The following is a 9,834-nucleotide window of genomic DNA, read 5'->3' as shown; positions in this document are numbered from 1 at the left end:
CCACCCACCCGCCAACCACCCGAGTGCTCACTCCAATGACACTTCTTGTTTCTTGAACATGCTAAGGCCATTCTCACCTCAGGGCCTTTGCACGAGCTGCTCCCTCTGTCTTGAACTCTCTTCTCAGATCTTCCTCCAGCTGCTCCATCTGAACATTCAGGAATTAACTCAAATGTCACCTCCAGAGTGTGGCTTTGCCAGATCATTCGGTCTAAGCGGCCCTCATGTGGTCCCCTCTATCACATCCACTAGCTGAATTCTCTTCTCAGTCCTGATTACTCTAATATTTCTAACGGTCTCATTTTGTATATTTGTTAATTTGTTGATGATCTGGCCCCCCACCAGAACCTAAGATTCATGATGGCAGCGACCTTGTTTGCGGTCAGGTGCCCAGTGCTTTCAAAATGTTTCATCGATTCGTGTTGAACAAATTTCAGAACTGCCAGGGAGGAACAGAGGGAGTTCGAAAAGGTGACAGGTCAACTGCAAACGGGCATATTTAAAAAAATTCTGGGTCAGGAGCAGTAGCTCACGCCTGTAACGTGAACCTGGGCTTCTTTGGGAAGCCCAGGCGGAAGGATCCCTTGAGCCTGGGAGTTTGAAACCAGCCCAGGAGCTCCAGACCACTGTAGTGAGACCTCGTCTCCACAAAAAAACAAAAAACAAAATTAGCCAGGAATGGTGGTGCATGCATGTAGTCCCAGCTTTTGGGTGGCTGAGATGGGTGGATCGCTTGAGCTTGGGGGAGGTTGAGGCTGCAGTGGCCCAAGATAGTGCCACTGCACTCCAGCCTCAGCGACAGCGCAAGACCTCATCTCAAAAAGATAAAAAAGAAAAATTTGTTCCCAGAAGTGTATTTCTTTATCTTGAATGAAAAATAAATAAATCCATTCCTTCATTCAGGCAGTACCTACACATTCTCTGCCTGCTGGGAGGCAGGCTTTACGCAGGGCGAGCGTGCAGGCACTGCCTTCATACGATGGATGGATGGCGCCCACAGTTCAGCAGTAGAGGCAGAATCAGAACAGGATTTACAAATGCCACAACTACTAAAGAAAAGAAGTATGGGAGACTATCCATCTGCAGCTGTGTTGCTTCCTACATGCAGGTTTCACTCATTCACCATTCATTCCTTCGTTCATCACATGTGACCACCTACTGGGTTGCATGCTCCGTAGTAAGCATTGTGGGCACAGGGAGCAATCAGATGCAATAATTGCCATGTTACAGAGTCAATTCTCTCACAGTGAAGGCTGCTTTTCAGAAAGGGTGGGTCCATGACATGGACCTTGATGGATGAAGAGGAGCTCACTAGGTAGAAAGGGAAAACTGCAGATACAAGAATGTGGTTGCATATGAGACAATGAGAAGAGGGGATCATTAGTTCTAAGGAAAACTCATGCCAGAAAAAGAGCCATTTAAAATAGACTGGGGGCTGGGTGCCGTGGCTCATGCCTGTAATCCCAGCACTTTGGGAGGCCTAGGCAGGCAGACCACCTGAGGTCAGGAGTTTGAGATCAGTCTGTCCAACATAGTGGAACCCTGTCTCTACTAAAAATACAATATTAGCCCGGCATGGTGGCGGGTGCCTGTAATCCCAGATACTCGGGAAGCTCAGGCAGGAGAATCACTTGAAACCAGGAGGCGGAGGTTGCAGTGAGCCGAGATTGCGTGACTGCACTCCAGCCTGGGCGACAGAGTGAAACTCCGTCTCAAAAATGATGATGATAATAATAATAATAAATAAAAATAAAAAATAATTAAAAAAATAAAATAAATAGAGTCCAGGGTAAAAGCAAATGTTAAGGGAAGAAAAAAATATTAGTTTGGGACTTTGTCTCAAAGAAAATGAAATGAAAATTCATAAAAATAAATTCGTCTTACAGTCAACAAAGGTTGTTATGTTTTAATCCTTGGAACAACTCAAGATGGAACCAAATGTTGATTTGGGGAAAGGTATAGTTTTTTCTGGTCAAGTCAGCTACATGCTTCACTTAGCATTTGATTTCAGAGTGCAGATACCAAGGTTTCCCCTAGGGCTGCCTCTTCCTCAGGGGTGTCAAATCATTCTCGGGTGCGGTTGTCTCTGTCTCATTGTTTTCTCTGTCATTTGTTGCTTCATCGATGGTTGACCACTCCCGTCCTCGGCCAGTTCCCCGTTGCCCATGACTGAGTCGGGGTCCATGAGGTCCCCGATGCCATGGTCCTCGATTCCATGACCTCCTGCATCTGCTGCAAGACTGGTGTTCTCACTTGCCCTTGATTTGCCCTGGATCTGCACCATCTTACCAGATCCTTGTTGGCAGACTTACAAAAACATTAACAAGATTCATGGTGGCCTTGTTGGGAGGGCAGAGCAATGGACCTAGGCAGACAGGGACCTTGAGTTGGGGCAGATTGGGTAGGTGGTCAGGTCTTTAATGCTTCCCCGAGCCTCGGTGTAGTAGGGACTTGCACAGTGCAGACCCTCTGTAGTTGCTGGGCCCGAGGCTAGGGCAAAGGTGAGGAGCCCAGGGATCTGAGGCTGGGAATGGAGGCCCGAACAGCCTTCAATGCTTGGTGGCCCTTGAGGGCAACAGGAAGCCCCGATCAGTTTAAGCCGCACAGGACCTGGTCATGTCCAGCCTCAGAAATCTTCTCTGAGACAGCTGAGTGGACTGGAGTGGACAGGGAAGAGCTGGGCTCTCAGCCCAAGGGTGGCCGGTGGTGCAGGTGGCCTCACCCAGCCCCAGCCCCCTTCTCTGTGTAAGCTGGGTCTGAGGGTCGATGCTCCCTCATGCTTGGGAAGAGGCTTTTCTGGAATCCTGGACTGCCAAGGCAGGAGTTATCAGGAGTCAGATGGGAAGGCAGGGGCTACTTTGCATAGGATTGCCGGGGAAGCCCCTCTGAGGAGATGATCCTTAACTGATGACCAGAGGCTGAGAAGGGGCTGGGGGCAATGAGGCTGTGGAAGGGCCTCCCAGCAAAGAAAACAGCATAGACAAAGGTCCTGAGGCAGAAGAGGCTTCACTGGCTCAAGGGAGGGGCTGCAGATCTGTGCGCTTCATGCAGGAAGGGGAGGGTCTAGGGTGAAGCAGATGCTGGAGCAGCACACCTTGGAATTTGGACCTAAGTTTAAAGAGAAAGCACCCAAGGGCTTTAATCAGGGGAGTGATGTGATTGATCTGACTTGTGTCTTCGTAAGAGTCCACTGGCTGTAGGGGCCAGAGGGGAGCAGGGGGAGTGGAGTCTGTGGCTGGAATCCTGGTGAAACCTCAAAGTGGCTTGGACCAGGGAAGTGGCAGTGGAAACAGAAAAAAGTGAGCAGATGTGAGGTGTAGTTTGGAGCTTCATTAGACTGGATCCACCAATGCCCACCCCATACGTATGTCCAGATCGCAGCCCCACCTCTCAACCCTCAGGCCATAGAGCATGCTGGAAATAGCATGTGTTTCAGAGTGAGACAGGCCTGGCTGGAGTCCCAGTACCCTTACTGTAAAGCAGAACCAGTTTCGTCACCTTTCTGAGCCTCAGTTTTCCTATCTGTAAAATGAGAACAACCTCCTCAGAAAGTTAAACAGAATTACCATATGGTCCAGCAATTGCACTCCTAGATATAGACACAAAGGAATCAAAAGCAGGGACGTGAACAGATACTTGTGCATCAATGTTCATAGCAGCATTACTCACAATAGCCAAAAGGTGGAAGGAAACCAACTGACCATCAACAGGGGAAGAGATAAACAATATGTGGTCTATCCAAACAATAGAATATCTTTCAGCCATGAAAAGGAAGAAACTTCTGCCACATGCAACAACATGGATGAACGTTAAAAACATCATGCTAAGTGAAACAGGCTAGTCACAAAAGGACAAATAATACAGGAATCCACTTATATGAGGTATCTAGACTAGGGAAATCCATAGAGTCAGAAAGTAGAAAGGTGGCTGCTGGGGGCTGGAGAGGGTAATGGGAGTTTTTTAAAGAGAACAGTTATTTATTAAAGAGAGATGAAAAGTTCCGGAGATGAAGAGTGGTGACATTTATACAACTTGTAGGTGTGCTTGGCGCCACTGGATTGTACACTTAAAAACAGCTAAAATGGTATATTTTATGTAACATACATTTTACCACAATAAAAATATTTTTTTGGCCGGGTGTGGTGGCTCACACCTGTAATCCCAGTACTTTGGGAAGCCGAGTTGTGTGGATCACCTGAGGTCAGGAGTTCAAGACCAGCCTGCCCAACATGGTGAAACCCCGTCTCTACTAAAAATACAAAAGTAATTGCAGCTTTTAGCCAGGTGTGGTGGGGGGTTCCTGTAATCCCAGCTACTTGGGAGGCTGAGGCAGGAGAATCGCTTGAACCCAGGAGGCAGAGGTTGCAGTGAGCTGAGATTGTTCTGCCTATTCATTTCTTCCTCCCTGCTAACCTCTGGCAACCACGCTATAGTTTTGCCTTTTCCAGAATGTCATAGAGTTGGAATCATACAGTATGTAGGCTTTTCAGATTGACTTTTTTCACTTAGTAAAATGCATTTAGACTCCTCCATGTCTTTTTACGGCTTGATGGCTCATTTCTTTTGGTGCCGAATAATATTCTGTGGTGTGGATGTACCGGAGCTTATTTATCCACTCACCCCTTGAAGGACACTGTGGTTATTTCCAAGTTTTTGGCAATTAATGAATAAAGCTACTATAATAATCTATGTGCAGCTTTTTGTGTGGACCTAAGTTTTCAACTCCTTTGGGTAAGTAGCAGGGATGATGATGGCTGAATTGTATGGTAAGAACACATTTAGTTTGTATTTGTAAGAAACTGTCAAACTCTCTTTCCAAGTGACTATATCATTTTGCATTCCCATCAGTCATGAATGAGACTTCCTCCTACTCCACATCCTCGCCAGCATTTGTTATTGTCAGTGTTTTGGATTTTGGCATTGTTGTTTTTCAAGAAGAGGAAGGAGTCATGTCCCTGCCAGTCTCTCCTTGGGCTCCCCAGGGTGCACGTAAGGATTCCATGCCCCACTGGTGTCATACAGGTTGGCAGGGCTGGCTGGATCCTGATGTCCCCTTCTCTGGGAAGAGACCCAATGTCCAGCGTGGACCCTGAGCTCCTCTCTGGCCCAGTTGATTGACCCAGGGAGGGAAACTGGACCTAAGCTAAGCCTGTCAGTTGCTCTCTCCCTGTTACCTGACAGTGACTGGAGCTTCAGTGAGGCCACGTGATGTTAATGGAGTTCTCTAGAGAGGAGGGCTGTGAACACCTCCCCCAGGGAGGCCTCTGGGCTGTGCTGACTCTGCGTCTCCTAACCTTGCTATTTGGATCTCCCTTCTTGGATTGAGTAGGATCCATTCAACAAATTCCTCCTTTTTGCTTGTTTAGCCAGTCAGGTTCTGTCATCTGCTACCCTAGAAATTTAAGCCAATATCATTTCTTTTCTCCTTTATTTTTTTCCTTTCCTTTCCTTTCCTGTCCTTTCCTTTCCTTTCCTTTTTCCTTCTTTCCATCCTTCCTTCCTTCCCTCCCTCCTTCCCTCCCTCCTCCCTCCCTCTCTTTCTTTCTCCCCCTTCCCCTTCCTTCCTTCCTTCCTTCCTTCCTTCCTCCTTCCTTCCTTCCTTCCTTCCTTCCTTCCTTCCTTCCTTCCTTCCTTCCTTCCTTCCTTCCTTCCTTCCTTCCTTCTCTCTCTCTCTCTCTCTATCTTCTTTTTATTTTGGTTGAGATAGAGTCTCACTCTATTACCCAGGCTGGAGTGCAGTGGTGTGATCATAGCTCACTGCAACCTCCGACTCCTGGGCTCAGTTGATCCTTCTGCCTCAGCCTCCTGAGTAGCTGGGACCACAGGTGTGTGCCACTATGCCCAGCTAATTTTATTATTATTATTATTGGCAGAGTCGAGGTCTCACTATGTTGCCCAAACTGGACTCGAACTTCTGGGCTCAAGCAATCCCGCCTTGACCTCCCAAAGTGCTGGATTTACAGACATGAGCCATTATACTCAGCCCCATTTCATATAACTACAGATAAATGATAAAATGTATAACACCATTAAAAACCCCTCAAAATGTAGCATAATACTCTGTAATTAAGAAATAGTTCACGAAGGGATTATTTCTTTCAAGTTAAGAAAGACACTTTAAAAACACACGATGAAGAAGTGTTTTGTGTTAATATAGCAGTAGCCAGAATAAGAAAAAAAAATTCTTGAGGACTGTAGCAGAATGTCATCATTAAAAATCTTTTTTTTTTAAATTTCTTTTTTTTTTTTTAGACGGGGTCTCCTTCTGTTTGCAGGCTGGACTTCAGTGGCGCGATCTGGGCTCACTGAAACCTCAGCCTCCCATGTACAAGCGATTCACCCTGCCTCAGCCTCCCAAGTAGCCGGGGCATCCGGCTCATTTTTTTGTATTTTTAGTAGAGACAGGGTTTCACCATGTCGGCCAGGATGGTCTCAAACTCCAGACCTCATGATCTGCTCACCTCGGCCTCCCAAAGTGCTGGGATTCCAGGCATGAGCCACCACACCTGGTATCATTAAAAATCTTAATAAAAAAATCATAATCTGTTATATAAATGTACTAGTAATTATACAAAATGACATATTAATAAAGTTCCTCATTGCAGCATCATTTGTAAGACAAAAATGGAAGTAGTTTTAACAAGAACTAGTTAAACAAATTACAGTACATCCATGCAGTGAAATAGTATGTAGGCATAATAAGAAGAATGAGGCACCCTTTATAAACTAATATGGAACAATCTGCAGAAATAAAATTAAGTAAAAAAAGGCAAGATGCAAAAACAATAAGATGAAAATCTACCACTTATGTAGAAAGGGTAAGAAGTGAAATCGTTGTTTGCTTGTTTATGCGTAAGGTATCTCTGGAAGTTTACAATTTGTCGCTGTATATCCTTTGACGTTTCCTTTGACATTTCGTGAACATTTTCAAAGCATATTTTTAACTGTTAGATATACATACAGCATGAGGCATAAAACACACAGTCACAATTTTTCTTACTAAAAACATATTCCTGGTTTTACTTAGTAATAAAGTAACACCCATATAACAGCCAGCCAGGTCAAGAAATACAACCTTGCTGGAAAAATCTACAGTGATTCAAAACCTCCACCCTCTTTCTGGAAACTAATACACTTTAACTCCATTTAATTCCTCCTGACTTAGAAGTTATTGTTGTCTGGTATTTTAATTCTAGCTTCCCTGCAACCCCTGCCTTATTTTTATTTATTTATTTATTTAAGACAGGATCTCACTCTGTCACCCAGTCTGGAGTGAACCGCTCACTGCAATTTCGACCTCCCAGGCTCAGGTGATCCTCTCACCTCAGCCTCCTGAGTAGCTGGGAGTGCGAGTGTACGCCACCACACCCTGCTAATTTTTGTAGAGACAGGGTTTTGCCATGTTGTCCAGGTTGTTGTCAAACTCCTTGAGCTCAAGGGATCCTCCTGCCTCAGCCTCCCAAAGTATTGGGATTACAGGCATGAGCCACTTTGCCTGGCCAGCTTTCCCCTTTTTAAACCCTACACCTTATAGTCAGGATTTGCTTACTTACGTACATCTATCTTTGTTCCTCATTCATTCTTCATTTCAGATCTCATGTAATGAGTGTAACATAATTTTGAAATGAATTAGTAAATAGTTACAAATTGATTAATGTGTATTAATAATGCATATTTATTTTATTTTATGTTTTTGAGACGGAGTCTCGCTCTGTCGCCCAGGCTCCAGTGCAGTGGCGCAATCTCAGCTCACTGCAAGCTCCGCCTCCCGGATTCATGCCATTCTTCTACCTCAGCCTCCTGAGTAGCTGGGACTACAGGCGCCCACCACCGCGCTGGGCTATTTTTTGTATTTTTAGATGTCCTGACCTTGTGATCTGCCCGTGTTGGCGTCCCAGAGTGCTGGGATTACAGGCGTGAGCCACCGCGCCCTGTCAATAACACACATTAATAAAGCATTAATTACTATTAATGTTCTAAAAATTCTCACTTTTTAATTTCTAATATGATCAGTCTCAAGAGATATAACCCACCTAAACAAACGCTCTTTGGGGCCATATTTTTATTTTATTTTTAAATTTTGAGACAGAGTCTTGCTTTGTCAACCAGGCTGGAGTGGAATGGTGCAATCTCAGCTCACTGCAACTTCTGCCTCCTGGGTTCAAGCGATTCTCCTACCTCAGCCTCCTGAGTATCTGGGATTACAGGTGCTCACCACCATCCCCGGCTAATTTTTGTATTTTTAGTAGAGACAAAGTTTCGCCACGTTGGCCAGGCTGGTCTCGAATTCTTGACATCAGGAGATCTGCCCACCTCAGCCTCCCAAAGTGCTGAGATTACAGGCATGAGCCACCGCGCCTGGCCTGTTTTTATTTATTTTTTTGAGACAGTGTCCCCCTGCCACCCAGCTGGAGTGCAATAGTGCAATCTTGGCTCACTGAAACCTCCACCTCTGGGGTTCAAGCAATTCTCCTGCCTCAGCCTCCTGAGTAGCTGAGATCACAGGTGTGTGCCATCATGCCGGCTAATTTTTGTATTTGTATTAGAGATTGAGTTTTGCTGTGTTGGCCAGGTGGGTCTTGAACTCCTGGCCTCAAGTGATCCTCCCACCTCGGCCTCCCAAAGTGCTGGGATTATAGGCATTAGCCACCACTCCAGGCCCTCAATAATTGTTAAACAATATAAAAGTTTCCTGAGACCAAAATGTTTGAGAATCATTGACCTAGTGAAATTTTACTATTTTACAAGCTGGAAGTGATTGTTTTCAGAAGACAACGGGTTGGGTGGGCTTGGGGTGGGGAAGGCCAGGTCACCTGAATCTACTGAAAACAAGGATGAAAACTTGAGTAAATGATGAAAGTGTGCTTATTTAATCTCATAAATTTGGTTATAAATGCATTTCTGTACTAACTTTTGAAAGGGAGAAAAATGAATTATGATTTGATTAGGCACAAGGGTCATAATTTTTTCTGACAATGTTATAGCTCATTCCTGTCATCCCAGCACTTTGGGAGGCCGAAGTGGGTGGATCACTTGGGCTCAGGAGTTCTATTTTTTTTTTTTTTTTTTTTTTTTGAGACGGAGTCTCGCTCTGTCGCCCAAGCTGGAGTGCAGTGGCCGGATCTCAGCTCACTGCAAGCTCCGCCGCCCGAGTTTACGCCATTCTCCTGCCTCAGCCTCCCGAGTAGCTGGGACTACAGGCGCCTGCCACCTCGCCCGGCTAGTTTTTTGTATTTTTTAGTAGAGACGGGGTTTCACCGTGTTAGCCAGGATGGTCTTGATCTCCTGACCTCGTGATCCGCCCGTCTCGGCCTCCCAAAGTGCTGGGATTACAGGCTTGAGCCACCGCGCCCGGCCTGGGCTCAGGAGTTCTAGACCAGCCTGGGCAACGAAGCGAGACCTCCATCTCTACAAAAAGTTTAAAAATTAGCTGGGTGTGGTGGTGAGCGCCTATAGTAGTAGCTACTCAGGAGGCTGACATAGGAAGATTGCTTGTGCCCAAGAGTTTGAAGCTGCAGTGAGCTATGTTCACACCATTGCATTCCAGCCTGGGTAACAGCAAGACTTTGTTTAAAATATTTATATATGTGTGTGTGTGCGTGTGTGTGTACATATATATATGTATATGTATATATATATTTATCTTAAGTGGAGTCTTCTGATTCTAAGTGAAGTAGTGAAAGTCCATGATTAATTTTGGAAATGCATGTTAAAATTGTGAAATATGGCCAGGCGCGGTGGCTCATGCCTGTAATCCCAACACTTTGGGAGGCTGAGGTGGGCGAATAACCTGAGACCGGGAGTTTGAGACCAGCTTGACCAACATGGAGAAAC

This window comes from Macaca nemestrina, chromosome 6, assembly GCF_043159975.1.
Source record: "Macaca nemestrina isolate mMacNem1 chromosome 6, mMacNem.hap1, whole genome shotgun sequence".
Lineage (NCBI taxonomy): Eukaryota > Metazoa > Chordata > Mammalia > Primates > Cercopithecidae > Macaca > Macaca nemestrina.
The sequence above is the reverse complement of the archived record's forward strand: the minus strand, read 5'-3'. Positions refer to the sequence as shown.